Source organism: Lepidothrix coronata, unplaced genomic scaffold, assembly GCF_001604755.1.
Source record: "Lepidothrix coronata isolate B3197 unplaced genomic scaffold, Lepidothrix_coronata-1.0 Scaffold85, whole genome shotgun sequence".
NCBI lineage: Eukaryota > Metazoa > Chordata > Aves > Passeriformes > Pipridae > Lepidothrix > Lepidothrix coronata.
Window position 1 is genome coordinate 2,275,502 of NW_016690265.1, and position 16,108 is coordinate 2,291,609.

Genomic DNA, 16,108 nt, shown 5'->3' on the forward strand with positions numbered 1-16,108 from the left:
CTCCAATAGCAAGTTCTCCTGGGCCGCAGCAGCAACTTGGGTGAAATATTTTTGCAGACAGTATGTTTGTAATTGTAAATTCAACAGATTCTCTACAAACTGTTTAATATTTTAAAATATCTCTAGAATGCGTAAGTAGCAGAACAGTCTAACCCGACTAAGGTCAAAAAACATTTATTGAGTCTGTTCAGGACAGAAGGCAGAAATATTGCAAAATTGACTTTCAAGTGAATGAACAAGGAATATAGACTCAAAACCTCAACTCTGGCAGACGCTGAACCTGTCATTTGATCTGCAGTAGCACTTGGGTGTCCTTGTAGGTCAGCTGAAGCAGAAGGAAACCTTTCTCGAAAATATTGCTCAACTAGTCCAAACTGGTGGCGTCTGAGTAAGAGAAAAACATTTTCTTACATTATAAGTAGTATAAATAAAATAATGTAAAGTCCTTTCACTGATTCAGACACACTTATTTAAAATTACATGTCACAGAGTTAGAAAGGACCCTATCATCAGACCTGCACTAGACAGGCTAAAAGACTTCTTGAAGAATTTTTTTTTCAATCTGAAATATAACATACCTTTCAATATATTTCTGCCCAATTAAAGTAATTCCACTGATGATGAGTCTATCACAGGTTGATTATGATTACAATTTGTTGTAAACTTATTGTATTCGTTAGTTACCTGAGCTGTAAAAAATTTTAATACTAGTAATTATTAAATGTAAGAATAATGCGAAGAAAAAGATAAAGAAAAAAGAGGGAAATGAAGCTGGTTAAATGTCTGTCTCCCATTGATTGCCAGTAGCTGCTAGTGTTAAATTAAGAGGTTATTTTATTGTCCTCTGCAGCCAAGCTCAGCTATACTCCATTCAATAACCAATAATTTATGTCTTTGAGTTAATAATAATCACAATAAAAGTATTCCCCACTTTCTGGCATGCGGCGTTTATTTTAGGATATTAACACAGCAATCCAAATACAACACGTAAGACTCCCTCAGGGCTTTCTGTCTCACATCCCAGACCTTCTGTTTCTTTATAAGCTTTAACAGCCACAGTTAGAAGAGATATAAATAGTCCAAAGCACAAGAGAATCTCTCTTCCCTGACAGAATCTTTATTTACAAGCTCTACAGACCTAAGCAGGTCAAACAGTCCCTTGCTGGCAGGTTAATAAGGCCCACCTGCCAAATAAACCCACCAGTGAACTCCACAGGGCCTACATAAATCCAAAACACTTGGACAAGACAAGATTTTCTCCCCAGGAATCATACTGAGATGGGATCCTTATAGTTCAAAAGGGGTTCATCTTTCAAACTCCAGAGTGCTTGTCTACCGGGCACATACTCATGAATGTGCAAAAGGTTTGTAAAAACTATGGCTCTTACTTTCAGAAGACATCATTATTTAACATTTATATTTCAATATTTCAATTTCAACAGGACATCTTCATGCTGAGGGCTCCCATACTGGTGCCATAAAAACATGTAAGGCTTTTAAGTCTCTGCCCTTGAGACTTCCTTTTTAAAAGGCAAGAATAGTTGGGACATAAATGAAATCTTTAAAATTATTCAAAACTTAACATACAATTAATTCTCCAACAACAACATGAAAATGAAATGAAAGAATATGATAACTGAATATTTAAACCAACCTAGAAATTAATTCTCAGAAGCCACAGTAAATTTTTAAATGATTACTGGCCATTGCCAAAATGGAATTCTGTTCCGAGATCTGAGCTATTCAAACATGACTCTTGGGTAAATGTTTCCCACTGAATCAATGACTTCTTTATGTTCTTTCCTGAATCAGTTAGACCCAGCAACTATCCCAGTGTGAGCATATCCATAGACTTCTGAAAAGGCCCAGTCAATATGCTTATATTGCATTGTAAAAAGCATCTCCAAAGCACCCTTCAGATTTCTATTTGCTGTTCATACAGTCAGCAAAGTGGTAAATTCTGAGAGCATGCCTCACAACTTATTACACTCTTAGGATGGCCCCAGGAAGATGAAGGCAGACAGTGGATTGTAGCTGGGCAGCAGAAGCTCTCTGGGCCAAAACACTGAAGCAGAAACCTGTGATCCATTCATGAAGGGAGTTGGTTTACCTTTCACACAGGCTGAGAACTGCAGTAGTGCCTGAGATGATTCAGGAACAGAGGTATGTCCCAGCCCCAGAGGTGGCAGCAGCAATCAGAAAGGGCAATACAGGGCTGGAGAGGCAGTGTGTGTGTAGTGGCAGGAATCACAGGACCCATTTTAATGAGCCAGTGGAAGTCTGATAAACTTCTTTAATGTATTGTGAAGGACACATCCATACCAGGCCTACAGGCTGCCTGCCCGTAAAAATCCTTGGGGACAGGCAAATCAGGGAGCACATAAAAAGGCTTGCAGCGATTCCTTCCTGCAAGTCCACAGTGGGCTAGACCAGACTCCCCTCAGGCACTGGGATTACAGTTTTACAAGTGTAGATGAAGCAAGGAACACATGTTGAATGTGCATTTAAGATGGAATGCTGTGGCAAATCACTTAGTTGCCCTTTGAAGGCCTCCATGTTGGATCACCAGAGAGAATGTTCAGTTTTGAGATCCTGGTATTGCAGCTCCCAGTGAGCTGCAAACTATCAGTGGTGTACTTTAAGTAAGAAACAAAAGTGCCTCTTCTGGGCTCTATGAAGTACTTCTGGGATAAGACAAAATTTGGGGATTTGAATCAGTCAGACTCCTGAATTCTGAGTGCCATTTAAGTGCCTATCACCTCCTTTGGACCAGTGCAAACAGTTTATTCCTGCTTTGAAGAACCAGTTCAGACCCAGAAAATGCACATCACATCAGCCCTTCAGCAAACACCACATGCCCAGTCACTGCAGCAGTTGCAAAAGGAGGAGTGTTCAACACAGGGTGGCTCGTGCCCACGGCAGTGATGCTATTATTAGCACGGTGGTACTACAACCATGCCCAGCTTCAGCGTGAGACAATGCAGGGTGGGTGAATCTTCATGTAGGCTGTGTTCTAAATGCTGGCCAGGCCCAACACCTCTTCTCTGCTGAGCACATTCTTCATTTGAATTACAGTTCAGTTCAGCTGCTGTAAATGCAGCTGAAGCAGCCTGGTGTTCTCCTGCTGTATGTAAACTGGACGCAGATTTGGCACTGGAGCCGGAACTGCCACGGTGGGATCAGTGCTGTGTGTAGGGTTGAGCTGCTGACAGTGTGAGTCCTGCAGGCAGCCCAGCAGCCCTTCTGCTCCCTGCCAGGGCTAGTTCACCAGGCAGGAGTGTCTCACACAGCCCTGCACTGCCTGGCAGAGCGCACGCTCTGCTTCATTAACAATAACTGAAGCGAGCAAATAGAGCTTACAGGAGTGAGCATGTCGAGCTTGAGAAGAGTGTAAGAAAACTGTAAAATGTGCAAGAAACACATCCTACTCCTTTCAGTTTTCACTGCAGAAACAGCACAGGTGATAATTTAGCAGTTCGGCCTGCATTTACAAGCCTGCTCATCTTATGCGTCAAATCCAGTTGTTTCAGCCCTCATTTGTCAACTACATTTGCACGTACTCAACACCAATGTAAAACAAGTGCTAGGCATCTTATATAAAGTCTCCAAACAGTTCTCAAAATTAGTGGATGTTTCTGAAAATGCCTGTCAGTGAGCATTTTTCTCAAGGCATATATACTGAGTAAATGGGATATGATCACAGCTACAATTTCTCAGTACAGGAAATTGCCAGCCACCAATATAATTAGAAACAGTTCATATGATCAAATTAATCATTCAAAAAAGAGCAATTATGGTTAACAGAATAATGGCATGCCTTAAAAAAGAATGAAATTAACCTTTAGGACTGACATAGTTACCCTCACCATTCTGTACTGAGGCAGCAAAGATTAATATATGTGCAAAATAAAACACTGCATTAGCATCTGCTGGAAACAGTAGTAGCATTATCTATCTGGCCTATTCAACCCTTAACAAACTTTATTCTTTGGCCCTGGCATAGAGTGGAAATATCAATAGTCACTTCTCTGCCAAAATGAAGAAAAAACACTCTTCAAGACTTCCATTGCTATATAACTTACCAAATTGTGATTATTGCTGACCAATAATTACATGAAGGTTAAACATAAGTCAGCCATTTGAAATGCCGAACAATTTAGCATTCAAACCTACATTATGGCTCCTCAAAAGCTAAGAGTTACAGAGTTAAGCTTTAGCCCTAACAAGCTAAGATCTAGAAATACATACCAAACATAAGTCAAAAAAACTATAGTTTTGTTCTGGAGTGCTAAACATTAATTCTGATTATTAAAGTATTTTGGTACATATACTTCTTAATGATATTAAATTTATCTTTTAAACAGTAACATACTATGCTATCAAGAGATAGAAGAGTTAATGTGTTTTGAATGCTCAAGCTGTGTGTTTCTACAGAGATTAGATTTATTTTATTCTGAATGTCAGCAATGTTTAAATTAAGTCATCGTGATGTTGAAGATAATTAGAGACATATAACTTCTATAGCTAAATTTATTAGCGCACTGAAGTTACTTACACCAGGCTGAAGCACGTTAGCTGCCTAGAACTGATATACAGCTGGTTTTTATCATCCAAACACTGGAAAACAGCAGGGACATGCTCCTCAGTTTTCCTTTCTCCTGGCCTCTGCCTTGCCCTGAAGATGTATCCCACTCCCTCATGTCTTCAACTTTCCTCTTCCTTTTGCTTCCTCAATTACACTTCCCTTCCTCCTGCTCAGTACAAATGGTGCAAACACACAATAGATATTTGCAAGAAGAGTGACATTTACTCCATTCTTTTCCTATCTGAAAACATATCTGGTAAACAGACTGGTGTATAACTCATAGTCTGAGGAAGATTCACATTTAACTGTGTATTTTCATCAGGATATCATATCTTACTCGATCAGTATTTAAGCTATAAGCTGTAGCTGCCCATAAGAGGCCTCTCATTAGGAGAGAGACTAATTCTGTTTGAAATTCTCTAAGTAGATTATTTTCTTTTTCCCACAGAATCAACTTACAATCAAAAAATACCATTGCTCCATTTTTATATGAGATTACACAAAACATACAAAAAGTCTGAAAAGCCCATACCTTCTCATTTTCAAGTTAATTTAAAAGTAAAAGTGATTCTAGTGCACAATGCCAAATTTTTTGAATAACCATTTTCAATGAATTTTCATTCAAATTAATTAGCAGATGTGTAAGTTCTCAAGAACACATTTACTACTATAATTTGAGGACGAATATGCTACACTTGATATAAAATATTTTGAAACGCTGATTTAAGTTTACACTTCATTCTTTCTTAATTCTCCAGCAGCAGCTTGCTGTCTCCATATTAAAAGGCATGCAATATGGTGCACGGCCAAGGACATAAATGCATACATGCTGATAAAGATTTTTCTTAACAGTGGTGAGGACACCCAGACTGACATGCTGAAGGATCAGTGGCTCTGTCCTAGCTATACCTAACATAGACAAGGATAGGTTCAGACAGGTTGAAAACAACGACTACTCTCTGTTAATCCGAAGGGAAAACATGGACTGCTGGCCAAAGTCAGCGCTCAGGTAATGGGCTGCCAGCTGACAGCATGAAATGGAGAGTAATGGTGACAGTAGGGACAACACTGAGCAATCCTATGCATCAACAAAACAATCCTGTGCTACAACAAAAGCAATCCTATGCTGCAACAAAACAGGACAATGGGCAGCAGCAACTTTTCCAGTGTATTGGTTTGAAGTAGAACTATAATGTCTTCAGCGTTCACCCCAATAGGTGGAAAAGTTTGTGAAACAAGAAAAAACTACATTTGTAGATTCTATATGGCCTAGTACAGTCCTTATCCCATTAAACACCTGTAGTACAATAAACATTGTGGACATGCTGTCCTGCTGCTACTAATTTGGAAATATCTGATTAACACATGTACTGCACTCACATAAATTCATTTTAACTCTACTTCGAGTTATCTTAACATTGCCACCAAGATAATCTGCATTCAGGAAAATATTTTACAGATTATTACACAAAATCCTGAAACAAAAAGGTAAAGGGATACAAGAAAGGAGTTCAGAAAGCAATCGATCCTTAGCATCCATACAGGAGAGAAATGTAAACACAAAGCTCCTGCCACAAAGATCTTCAATGAGATTAAATGTGCTCAAGAACTGCACCATCATTGCTATTGGCCTTTGCCAGGAGAAAGGCAAAGCTTTAGCACAGGAACTGCTGGTCCCTATTGCTTCTAATGGCCACAAGTACCCCAAAATGTGCCCCAGGCCCTTGTTAACAGGGCTGAGCAAACTCTCAGAGTAGGGAGCTCTGCACTGTTGCACGGAGTCGTTCCATACACACACTACTTGATCCTGAGCTCTGCCTAACACAGTGGAACTACAGCAACTGCAGTGTAGGGCCTTGGCTTTTCCAGCACTGACTGTCCCTGAGGTTGCAACAAAATTCTTCCTTCAGTTTTAGAATTTCAGCATATCCCAACATATGCCTAAAGCCAGAGGCACTAACTACAGTTATTGCTGAATAAGTGATCTTGAAAAAGTGTTTAAATTGCAAATTATCTTTCGGCCTAGTAACTAATTGATAATCTCCAAAATATTTAAATATTTCTAGGGCAATATGCAACTGCTACATTTATTTTAAATCCTTTGAGTTGAACAGAGAGACATCGATTGTGATACTGTTTAACACAATATATCCATATAAGTTGAAAGTAAGGAGCAATAAAATTTTAGATATAAGATGAAATAGGAGTCATTAATAAATGAATACTTTTATCTGCTCTAGTTATACATCTTTGATATTTCTTGGATAGGTCATTGAAACCAAAACCATTAAAAAATATTGGCCAATTCAAAAATCCCAAGAAAATATAATGAAAGAGAATAAAATCTCCAAGAGGTTCAGCCTGCAAATTTGCAACTACTGGAAACCAATTGGAGAATGTTTCCTTCAACTCTTTCAAATATAAGCTGGTAGTATTCCAGTTAAAGGTGTTAACTCCCAGCATAAGCTTTCTTGGAAATTTGCAGGGTGGGTCTTTAGGGAGGTAACTACATGGTTACAGATCTTAGTCACATAGACAAGGCCAGTGATCTATAGGAGTTGTAAGGGCTAAGGAAGATTTGTTGTCCCCTTGACCATGATAACAAAATCCTTCCACTTATACCTTAAAGGACTGACACAAAAGGCAAACATAGGAACTGGAGTTATCTGGAGGACATTATGGATTAGTAATAAGTACAAAATAAAAATCTGTTTCTCTTTTATAAGTCTTGCATAAAAATGAACTTATATCATTGGGCCTGAACACAGAGTTTATTCCCAAGAGAATGTAGATAAAGCATTTATATTATGCCAATTATTGAAAACTAACCTCATTTCTTATGAAAGTTTGGGCTTTTTTTTGGGGGGGGGAACACGAAACACTCCTGCAAATGCCATTTATTGTGCTTTTAATATGTTAGCATTATGGTTCAACTGTGGAAGAAAAGCATGACTATATATTCCCTTATGTAAACAACAGGATTCACATATTTGTACTTCTGTTTATTTGTATTGATACTAGTGTCTCTATTTTTAATTAGAAAGCATCTTTAATTCTTTTGTAAATGTGTTTAACTGAACTTTAGAAAGGAAGATAGATAGAATTGTCATGACTCGTAGTCCAAATTAGCTATTATAAAATGGAATGGCACTTTCTCTTTAATGGTGTAAACCTTGTTTGGTTTACACCTTAAAGATAGCTTTTTTTTTTTTTTTTTTTTTTTTTTTTACAGAAAGGCTCTAAAACAAGTTAAGGTACCTTATCAGTGCAGACAGATTTCCTTCAGCCACTTTGAGATTAAAGTTTTAATCAGCTGACGATTAAGATTTCCATTACTAAGTAATTAGCACTAAATTCACACTGTTCAACTGTTAACTGAGAAAGGTGCACCCACCATTAAATACACATCAACAAACTCTAACATATGAAAGTAAATTAAGGTCTAAAAAAGAAAAAAATAGTCTGAGCCTTTCTGTAACAGATGGTCTAATTTCCCCATTACCCATGAAGTATGATGCCGGTGTGTTCCCCTCCTCAATTATCATCTGTTTACCTTCACAGGAGTTGCTACAGGCCCTTAGCTACCAGGTTACTACAGTATCCATAGCACCGAAGAACTCTGTCCTCTGCCTTGTACAGAAAACACAGGTACCCAGTGCTCCATAAACTCTTCATTAAACCATCGAAAGCTTGAAAAAGTTGGCCATTACCTGCTTTACATTTCACAGGAATATCTGTTCCTATGATAACATGACAGCTATTTAATGATTTGACCAAAAAAAAAAATTTAAATAAATAAAAAAGCTGTGCTTTCCATTGGCAAATTGCAAGCACATGTACTTATTTTGATGCAAGCTTAAAAAAGAAAATAAAATAACCCGGGCCATACTTCCAGAAGAGACAGCCCGGGTAATTCGCAGCCAGGCGCACTTGGGCTCTTACAGCCACCCGACAGCCCCCAAATTGTGTCCAGTTGTACGGAACGTCAAAACATTTGGCTTAAATCAGGGTTTTCCAGAGAGCACACGTGCACGGTGGCTGAGGCCAGCGCCGAGGAGGGCATTTCTACCCGGGCCCGGCATCCCACCGGGAGATAAACAACAACAACAGCGACGTAAAGATATTTAAAAAAAAAAAAAAAATACAAGCGTTTTCCACCCCGGCGGTGGGCGGGCCCTGGGGCGCGCTCTCACCCCATCTGGGGGCGGCGAGCCAGGCTCTCCCGCGAGCCCCATGGGCTGCCCCTCTCCTGTCTGTCCCGCTCCCGGCCCCGCTCCCGGCCCCGCTCCCGGCCCCGCTCCCGGCCCCGCTCCCGGCCCCGCTCCCGGCCCGGCGCGGGGCGGGCGCCGCTCCCGCGGGCGGCGCGTGCGGGCGGCTCCGCGCGGGGGGATTTGAAACGGCCGCTCCGGGGGCCGCGCGGCGGCGGCGGCCAATCAGCGGCGCGGATTTTTCGCGCTGGTTCTGGCCGGAGGAGGGGGCGGGGCCGCCGCGCAGGACCCGCCGGAGCCGCCGCCGCCGCCGCTGCTGCTGCCGCTGTGTCGCCTCGGCTCCCGCCGCTCCCCCGGCACCGAGACACCGCCGCCGCCTCGCCCGGCTCCCCGCGGGGAAGGATGCGCTAGGGCACAGGTCGGTAGGGCCGGGAGCGCGGCTGGCTCTCCCCGCACACCCCCCCCCTCTCCCCGCGGGAAGGGAGGAGGCACCCGGGGCACGTTCCCGCAGGCCCCGGGCGGGAGGCGGGAGCGGCGGCGGGGAGGCTCGCCCGCCCGCGGGGATGCTGCCGCCCGGCCCCGCGCCTCGCCGCGGGCACCGGGAGCGCCCTCCCGGGCTGGGACCGCGGGCCGTGCCCGGCGAAGCGCTGCGGAGGCGGCGTGAGGGACTGGGGGTCCCGTGGCGGGGCATCCGGGCCCCCCCACCCCAGCTCGCCCCGGTCCGGGGACTCCCCCTCCGCCGGGGCTGCGCTCCCCTCAAACTTACCGTCTGCATCGCCCGGGCAGCCCACGGCTCCCGTCTCCCCGTGCCCCGGAGGAGGGTTTTTTGTTCGCTCCCCCCTCCTCCCCCCCGTTACCTGGCCCTCGCTGCGGGGCCGCGGGTCCCCCCGATCGCCCCTCGGCCCCCCCCGAGGCTGCCGCAGGATTTGTGCCGCTGGCTGGGCCCTGACTCCTGGGTGGCGGAGGAGCGGAAAGGAGCGATGCCGAGCAGGAGTCCCGGCTGTTGCAGCTTCATCCTTTTCCCCCCCTGCCCGCCTCCTCCTCCTCCTCGGCGCTGCGGGAGGTCGGGGGCAGCATAAAGGGGTAAGGGAGAGGTGCCCACCCGTCCCACCTCCCTCCCCCGGGGAATGGGGGATCAATCAGTGCAAGTCAGAAAGAAAACCGGAGGGGGGGGACACGACCAATGGGAAGGGATAAAAAAAAAAAAAAAAGCCTCCCCAGGGTTTAAACCGCCTCCTTAAGGGGTGTGGAGGCTGCAAATGTCCCCCCCGTGGCGGTGAGAGTGTGGGGAGGTGGAGGCTGCTCCTGCCCCTTCCCGCCGGGTAGGACTGGGATTGTACGGCAGCAGGAGTGAATGTAACTCTGGAAATGTATGGAGGGGGAAGCCATGTTTGATTTATTCCTCCACTAAACAGTGGTGTGATGATTCTTCCACTTACACCCTTCTGCAGTCCATCCTGGACCGGTATGGGAGGAGAGCCTTGTTAGGAAAACGGGAAGGAAACATTCCTGTGAAGTCGTGCGGGCTCGTTGGCTCAATCTTCATTAACTATAGGAGGGTAGGGCTCTTGCAACTTGGATTGATATTTGTGTGGTAAAAGAGCCTGGGGAACTTGTATTCCCAAGGCCATAGTTACAGCTCATCTGCTGTGGCTTTACCGCTCTGGGGGTGGAGAAGGGAATTTGCCATACTTCTTGAACATATTTATACTTGCTTTTTGGTTTTGGCTTTTTTTTTTTTTTTAAATATGTCGGCTGAAACGGGGAGTAAACACTATTAAGGGTAGGGAGATGGTAAACACCATATTTAAACAGATTTCAGAGAAAATGGGCTTCTTGCTAACAGACATTAAGCAAGCAAGAGGCTGGTATCAGTCATTGCCCATGTATTTCGTGTGTGTGAATAGTTTCTTATTGGCATTTGCTTTAAAGTGGATTTATACTGATTGTTAAATTTAGGAGCTAGTGCTGCCCACACTGAGTAAGCTAAAGAGGTCCGTTTAAAAAAAAAAAAAAGGGAAGATACGTTTGCTTTTAGCCTTTTCATATATCCAAGGAAGGTAACTGTAAACACTGTAGGGTGGCAGTGAAGTTTGTAATAGATTTTGCAAAGAGTCCTTGCTGGTGACTTAGAGCAGACATATATATGCTTACTAAAAATCCGTACACATGGAATGTGTGGCTTCAGCTGCAAGAATAAATTGGTTCTTTACTAAAATGTTTTGTGTGTTAGTAGAATCTTTGTAAATTTATTGCTGAAGCTGTTATTTGCTTGTTTGCTGTGGGAATTTCACTCGGGAAATGCAGCATATCAACCTTAATAAACTCCTCAGTTTCACAGTGTGGTATTATTTGACTGTTGGATGTAATCATTGAATTAAACCACTGTTTTTCAGGGCTTCTCAGGGCTCAGTACTTAAAGTATGTGCAATTTTTGGTTGCTTTAGTAAGCATCTATACCTCATACATTAAAACATATCAGGATTTTTGTCTAGGATGCAGCCATCAGAAAATCTGACAGTTTTTTTCAGTATGTGAATATAAATACTCCGAATATTCCTGGAGACTATATGGCTAGTTGTTGTGAAGGTTACTGGACTATCCACCCTCATACATGCTTGGAAAAATCCAGATATTAAAATTACAGTAAAACCTACTAATTTATCAAATATTATTTGAAAATGTCAGAAGAAACTAGGTCATTATACTTAAAGGGTATATATATTTAAAGTAGTTTAGAAAATGGAAAACAAATGCGAAATATATTTCTTTTTAGTTCAATATGAATCCAACAAATGGCTAGTAAGATTAAAAAAAATTGTGCTTTACTGTCTGTAGGGCTTCGTGCCTTTTCTGAAGCCAGTGGTGGTTTTGCAGGGGAGACTACTGCATTTTAATTACTGCCTGCATGCAATAGACTGGATATTAGAGCAAAAACAACCCCACTTGGGTTTAGGCTGGAAGCAAAAATGATTGATGGGGGGATGGCTTTCTGATATTTGGATGGTGAAATGAATATGCGTATGTATATGTTTCTGTATCTTCACATGTATATATATACACATATATATGTGAGTTTGTGTCCAAAACATTGCAGCAATAAAATAGCAAAGGAATGGCATGAAGGGATTATTTTTCAGTGCCCTATTGTTTGTGGCCCTTTCACCTCTCACTTTTGCACTGAGCCTGCTTTTTGTTCCACTGGTATCAGGACGTTTCCCGAGCGAGGTCTTGTTTCTCCAACCTGATAAATGTCTGTATTTCCTTGTGGTCGATCAAAGCCTTGGGACTCCATCCGTGTGTGCATAAAGGTTCACCTGCTCTGGTCAGATTCCTGCATCGAGGATGTAGCGTATGATGAGGAGAAGATACAGCAGAATTCTCGCAGCATTTCAGTCACATCTGGTCATTCCTGCTTACATAACTGCAAGACTTCTCTTAGGTTTTAAGCATAGAAGATGGTTTGATGCATGAAAATTGCAAGTATTTTCTGTGTAGAGCAAGGTAAAGGGCCTGGGCTTTTCTGGGAAAAAAATTTTTACTTCTCCTCAGGAGCACTGTGCTGCACAGTGAGAAGCATCCACTAAATGGTATTGCTGAAAAAACATAATTCCCTAACAGTCAGTAATCAGGCATCAATAAAGAAATGCTCGGGTGGAACTAATAATAATGCAGTAGATAATGATGACTGCGTGTTTTAATACTATGTTTGTGGCTATAGCGTTTGAGCTCTTTCATTACTTTTCTGCAAAGACAAATGAAATGGCCTCACGGTTGAGTAGATACAATAGATCTGGTATAATTCTCAAATCTTGCCTTTGGATGAAGGAATAATGGAGATCATTGACTCACAGAATGGTTTGGGTTGGAAGGGACCTTAAAGATCATCTAGTTCCAACTCCCCTGCCTTGGACAGGGACACCGTGCACTAGACCAGGTTGCTCAGAGCCCCATCTCAAGTGGATCTAAGTGAATCAGTAAGTCCCACATTTCTAGGGAACATCACTTGCAAGTTAGGATGTAGCTTTGAGAAATGTCTTCACCGAGGATATTCTGGAATCTTGGTGGTGTAAATGTGAGGCGGAGATGGAATGTGGCACCAGGATAAGCAGTCAGGTGGTAAAGTGGAGAGAGAAAATAATTTCTCATCCAATCTTGGCAGGGGAGTCTAAATTTCCTGTGGTGCTTAATTGTGGAGAATTTGGGAGAAAGGGGGTGGGTAAGGAGAACCTTGTTCACATGCCAGTAGTCACCCTGCTAGCTGTAAATTCATGTAGCTGGTTGAATGGGTTGGTCAGCTATTTTATACAGTTAATGGTTACTTGTAAAGTTTTGGTTCTGAGAACATTTTTGAAGGAAAAGTGAGAAACTACCTAAGTTCTCCCTTCCTTGCACATTCAAATTAGCTTCTCTATGACCTGCAGTCATTGGAGGTACTAAGATAGCTATATAAATGTATTTACCTTTTTCCTTTCATTTTGCACTGACAGAAATTACTAAAGTGATACACCAGGTGTTACTTTTAATGTTTTTATGAAGTTTGGTGACATCTGTAACAGATATTTTATATTTTCTAGTGTCAGCTGAAAGAGAAGCTTTCGGAATGTGTTAGAAGGAAAAGGTAGACCTTACTCTGTTCTATTGTCCTTCTGGTTGAATAGTAAACTACAAAAATACACAAGATTTCTGGAGAACAGATCATATATACTAGTACCATGTGTATGGTGATGATAGGTTAATGCCTAATCCATCATGCATTACTTTCCTAACAGGTAACTGAATCCATTGATTCTCTGGTACATTCAAAACGCTGCTTCTGTCCAAGGCATACAATAGATCATACCATGAACTGAATATTTTAAAATACATTTTATGTGCAATAAATACCTGTGAATCGTGGTTGAACCAAAAGCAAGGTTTCTGCTATCCTTCTTGCTGATGTTAAGAATTAATACCATTGTATGGAAGTTGTTCTGATAGGAGAGTGATGTGATGAGCTACATGTGGAAAATAGATGTTGGAAAATATTTTTAAACATTTCACAGCAATCAAGTTAGTAAGTATGGAAGAGTGAAGTATTAGCCTATGTGTACTTCACAGTATTCATATGTTGGGCAAAATGACTTTGCCCCGTGGCACCATTGATCTAGGTTCTTGTGTTTAACATACTTCAAAACTAATCAAATATACAAGTGACATAAAGCATGTGTTAAATTGCAAGGGTTGCTCAAGAGGTGATGGCTCAGTTTCTAGTTTTGTCCCCATCCTTTTAACTTGTCCTATTTTTATCTTAGTGAAAGACAGCAATTTGATCTTCTTTTGAACTTTGGTATTGGAGCTATTTTATGTTCATATTTGGGGTAATGATACATAGGTGGCAAATGACCGAAAAACTGTAGCATGATGTGCTGTTGAACTCCACTTTCATAGAACCTTTAACATTTTTCTTCTGCTGTCTGAAGGATACTGCCAGTTTTCTGTGTGTCTCTTTGGAGAAGCACAAGGATGTCTTGTTCTGTTGGCTGACAGAGATGGCTATTTAACTGTCTTTGTGAAACCTCTTTGGCCTGTGCCTTATACAAAATACTAAAATAGTAGCATCTCACATCTGTGCTAAAACACATAAATACCCCTGTGTTTCATACAGAATCACAGAATATTCTGAGTTGGAAGGGATCATCGAGTCCAGCTCTTAAGTGAATGGCCTGTATGGGAATTGAACATACAACTTTGGCATTATTAGCACCATGCTCTAACCAGCTGAGCTGATCTCAGAGTGTACAAGTCCTCTTTAAACGTATTTGGCCTTGAGGGCTAAGATCAGAATTCCATGTCTTCTCTGCCATAGTCAAAAACATAGCAGGAGTGGTTGTTGTCCTGATCTTGTGAGTTGTCTTAGTGAATAAGAGATACACCAAGGAGCAGATGATGAGATGCTACGTGGCAAAAATATTTTCAAGAAAGAGGGCTGATGTTAGGGAAGATCTCATTAGAGATGCGATTTAAGCGTCATTTGAAATATTTTGAAAAGCTACTGGTAAAAGAATGAAATAGAAAGAACCTGCAGTAATGCAGCCTTCTATGATGGTGTTTGGGACCCATTTCATGTATTTATTCATTCTAATAAGTTGAAGTGTAAGTGTCAATTGTGGAACTTGCCAGCCTTGGTGGGATGCCATTGGAGCAAAGATCCTGACTGCACTGGCACTCAGAAATGTCTAAATTGAGGAGTTATCTCTGTAGTAAAGAATGCCTAGATTCTAGTCTGATAATAAAGACAGAGGGATTTAAGCCAAAGTATGAACCTTGTAGTGCAGTGTAGGATGAAAGATATGAATATGGATCATTTCACTATATGGAGTAGTTGCTGACAACTTTCAATCAGATACTTCAGAATGAAATTAATGTTGTGATTTTTCTGTGGGTGCAAAATGCAGACCATCAGAATCTGGTTTATAGTAGCGCTCCTGAACAAACTGGAAACAAATGCTGGGATTAAATGTGGAATGTCACTGAAACTCAGCACCAGTGCAAAAATCAAGTTGCGGGCTTAAAATGTGTAGCAGAAAGTGCATTTACGACATCTATTCCTGGGGTGAATGCTTAGCTCAAAATGGTAGTGATAGCTGAGTCTTCAGGAACTGCAAGTAAGGACAACAACTACAATTGCTTAACATGACTTATTTCTACAGTCAGAACTATTTAGATTTTCCCATGAGAGGTATGCACAACAGAATTTGTCTAAAGAACTAAATTTGATAAGACAGCGAAGTAACCCGCAAAGCTAGTGCTGTGCTGAAAGGACAGCAAAAAATGGTAAGAGATACTTGTTGCAAACCTCTCAACACAGAAGTTTTGTAAAGTAGGCAAGAGGGAATTGGTTTGTTAGGAAAATGTTTTATCTTTCTGTCTCCAAGCTAGATGGGTAAGCTATACTATATCTACAGAAACCTAAAACCCAAATGCCAGGCCTTTGACCTCAGACATTTTTTTATGTAGATGTAGCAAAAAGGAATTAAGAACCATGAGAATGGTGGTAATGCATTTTGGCAAGAGCATGGTAAAGCCCCAGCACAGGGAAATACTTCAAGTAAAGTCAGACCCAGAAAGGCCACTTCGTGGCAAGTATTTGGATTTGTTCAGAGAGTGTTTAATGTTCAAAGTCTTGGGCCTTGTTTGAGTGTTCCTGGCATACATCTGCCAGTTCCATGTGAGTGTGTTTTGCTTCACGGTAATAGATTGATAGAATTATTAATGTAGTTGAATGTAAATGGTTTTGGTCTGTGTAAAGCAGACTAGATTTAGCACAGTATGG

The 16,108-nt window shown here is 41.8% G+C and overlaps 1 protein-coding gene and 1 long non-coding RNA gene across 5 annotated transcripts in view; one reads left to right on the forward strand and one right to left on the reverse strand.

Annotated features, from left to right (window-relative positions):
* Window positions 1–205: 205 nt before the first annotated feature.
* Window positions 206–8,660, reverse strand: LOC108500180. Its single transcript, XR_001875773.1, has 3 exons — window positions 8,296–8,660; window positions 4,556–4,751; window positions 206–384 (listed from the first exon to the last, which is right to left on the reverse strand). It is a non-coding gene; the product is annotated as an uncharacterized LOC108500180 (long non-coding RNA).
* A 416-nt stretch (window positions 8,661–9,076) lies between these two features.
* Window positions 9,077–16,108, forward strand: part of WHSC1 (Wolf-Hirschhorn syndrome candidate 1) — a 74,337-nt gene continuing 67,305 nt past the window's right edge. For all 4 annotated transcript variants that reach the window (XR_001875768.1, XM_017820727.1, XM_017820729.1 and 1 more), the window contains exon 1: window positions 9,077–9,211. The gene's annotated coding sequence lies outside the window, so the exon portion shown is untranslated. The remainder of the gene's footprint in view (window positions 9,212–16,108) is intronic.